This window comes from Podarcis cretensis (genome assembly GCF_951804945.1).
Source record: "Podarcis cretensis genome assembly, chromosome: 6".
Classification (NCBI taxonomy): Eukaryota; Metazoa; Chordata; class Lepidosauria; order Squamata; family Lacertidae; genus Podarcis; species Podarcis cretensis.
The window spans coordinates 52,227,718-52,230,691 of NC_137175.1; the positions used below are offsets into that span (position 1 = coordinate 52,227,718).

A 2,974-nucleotide genomic window follows, 5' to 3' on the forward strand; every position below is an offset into this window, starting at 1 on the left:
GTGCCTGGGATCCCAACATCAATGAAAACTGCCTCCCCCACCTCAGGAAGCCTTGTGCCGAGTTTGGCAATGGTGGCCAAACCTATAGAGAACAGATGGACAGACAGAAGAACCACTTTCCAATATATATAATACATTATTTATTTCTGTACACTACCTAGGTATTCCCTGAATGTTTACAAGTTCTGAAATAATTAAAATGAATGAATGAGGCGTGTGTGCCAGGAGTTAAAAAGGCAGAACCGGAGGCAGCGCTTCAGGGAATCATGTGGCTGCATGTCAGCAGTCAAGATGGTGGAAGCAGCAGCAGCACTGGCCCCGACGACATCCGTGGAAGTGCAGCTCCCAGTTCCCCGCCCTCGGCTGGCTCAGAGCTTCTCTAGCAGGGCGGGCAAGTGGGACAAGGACCTGGTGGCCCCAGGGGACACCATCACCACTGACCCAGGATACATGAGAGGCCACGGAACATACCTGGGAGAAGAGAAGTGCATTGCCTCTGTGGCTGGTGTTGTGGACAGGGTGAACAAGCTGGTCTGTGTGAAAACTTTGAAAATGAGATGCAACGGCGAAGTCAGTGATATTGTGGTTGGACGAATCACAGAGGTTCAGCAGAAACAGTGGAAAGTCGAGACCAATTCCAGGCTGGATTCTGTCTTGCTCCTTTCATCCATGAATCTTCCAGGAGGGGAGCTGAGGCGGAGATCAGCAGAGGATGAACTGGCAATGTGAGATTACCTGCAGGAAGGGGACCTTATCGGTGCAGAAGTCCAAGTGGTGTTCTCTGATGGGGCTGTATCGCTGCACACACGGAGTCTGAAATACAGAAAGCTGGGCTAAGGTGTGCTCGTCCAGGTGTCCCCTTCCCTTGTGAAGTGGCAGAAGACCCATTTCTATTATTTGATTTGTGGGGCTTCCGTTATCCTTGCCAACAATGGGTTGATCTGGATCTACCCAACACCCAAACAGAAGGATGAGGAGGCTGGGGCATTCGTCACCAACCTGGAGCCAGTGCCCTTGCCTGACTGTGAAGTGATTTCCCAACTCCGGAACTGCGTTGTGGCTCTGGCAGAGCAGAAACTGATGCTCTATGACACCAGCATCCTATACTGCTATGCGGCCTCCCTTTCTCCTGAGATCAAGGACCTTCTCAAGCCAGAGGTGATGGAGAAGATTGTGCTGAAGACGCGTCAGAGACTGCTGGAACTGGAGGGGTGATTGGAGAGGGAAAGTGGTGAGGCAGTGATGGTCATTTCCTTTCAGGGATCTAGCCTCCCCAAGGTTCTTTTTTCCAATGTGAGATTTCATTACAAATCCTATACCGAATAGAAAAAGGGGAACTGTGGAAGCGATGAGAACTTTTGCTTTAATAATCTTGGTATCCTTTGTTAACCTGTGGCCCTCCCAATGAGGCTAGACTACAGTTCACACACACACCCCGAACCACCAGCTGTACTACCTACAGGGGCTGATAAGTTGGGTTCCAGCAGGATAGGAGTCCAACAGCTTCTCAATGGCTACTGCTTCCTCAGCCCCTGACCTAACCGAAATGCAGCATCACATTCCTCTACATGTAGTCAGCATTGTAAAAAGCATCTATGATACTGTGGATGCTTCAAGCTATGTGTGTGCATGCAGGGGGAATTCTTCCTTCCTTCCTTCCTTCCTTCCTTCCTTCCTTCCTTCCTTCCTTCCTTCCTTCCTTCCTTCCTTCCTTTTTACTGGAGATATTTCAATAAACTTTAGTTGTTAAAAAATAATAATGAATGAATGAATGACGTAAGGATAAAGATATCCCAGATGGGGATAACTTCTAGGATTGACCTGATATGGGATGAGGGGGGTGCATCAGATTAACCCATCTCATCTGTTTCTTTTCAGCCTGTGGATGATGGGAGTTTGACAACTTCTAGAAGGCCATTATTAGCCACCTGTGCCATACAGATTACTATCCAATTAGCCTTATAAGGACTTCTTCCCTTTTCAATAATTGCTTGATCCTTTCTTTAGGCTTGTTGAACTTGTTTACTGTTGATTAAATGTCCTAGATAGATAATGTGGTTCTGACACCATTGGCTCCCTTGTCTCTGGCACAGAGGAGACATTTGATCTCATTTGGCATAAGGAGCCCTTTCCATCACCTGTCCTAACCAATGATTGCTTCACACGCCTCTTCAGATAGAGCTTGTTCATACTTCTACCTGTGCTGTGCTTAGGTTTGCCTCTTTTCCCAGGGAAAATCCGCTCTTCAGTGCTGAATTGGAGCTAGTGTCCATCAGGAGAAAACCTGAATTGCTGTTTGCTCCGGTTGAGCACTAAACAGTGGTTTCCCTGGTGGAACGCAGTGGGGCAAAGCAGCAGGGCAAGAGGAAGTGTGGATAAGCCCATGCTTGAAAAAGACTTGTTCTGATGCAGCTCAGATGCTTTTCTTTGAAACATAGTCACATTGCCAAGTCCTTACCATCTCCTTCTCTTAGACAACAGAGCTCACTGCACACTTTGACAAAACACATGCACATCTACAGACATTTACTTCACACCTATAGAATCTCTATGTATTTTTTAAAATTAAGATTTACCAATTCCTACTTGCCCCAAGTTATGGTCCTGACATGCACATTGTTCTGTTTCTCTAAGAGTTGCTTGCAGTTAGTAATGGAGTCAAGAGGCTACTGCATTGAAAAGGACACTAGCTATCAGGACACCAGCTATTAACCATAATAATTGCTCTGAACCCTGAGTGTCCCTTTAACTCCATTTCCTGGTTGACCAATGCTTGGAACTACTGATGGATCTTCCAGTGATCTAAATCGATTTCAGAACAACCTACCATGTTGGGCAAAATATTCCTGCATCTCAGGGGATTGGACTTGATGACCCTTGTGGTCCCTTCCAACTCTATAGTTCTATGATTTCATGATTCTACCATTGGTGAATGGAGTGAACTAAGAACTGGTTGGAGCAATTGTAGTTCCAG

General features: G+C 46.5%; 1 pseudogene across 1 annotated transcript; it reads left to right on the forward strand.

The window, feature by feature from the left end:
* The first annotated feature begins 291 nt into the window (after nt 1–291).
* LOC307219173 (exosome complex component RRP4 pseudogene) lies at nt 292–1,634 on the forward strand (annotated as a pseudogene). The gene has a single exon. The product of its transcript is annotated as an exosome complex component RRP4 pseudogene (transcript).
* The last annotated feature ends 1,340 nt before the right edge of the window (nt 1,635–2,974 follow it).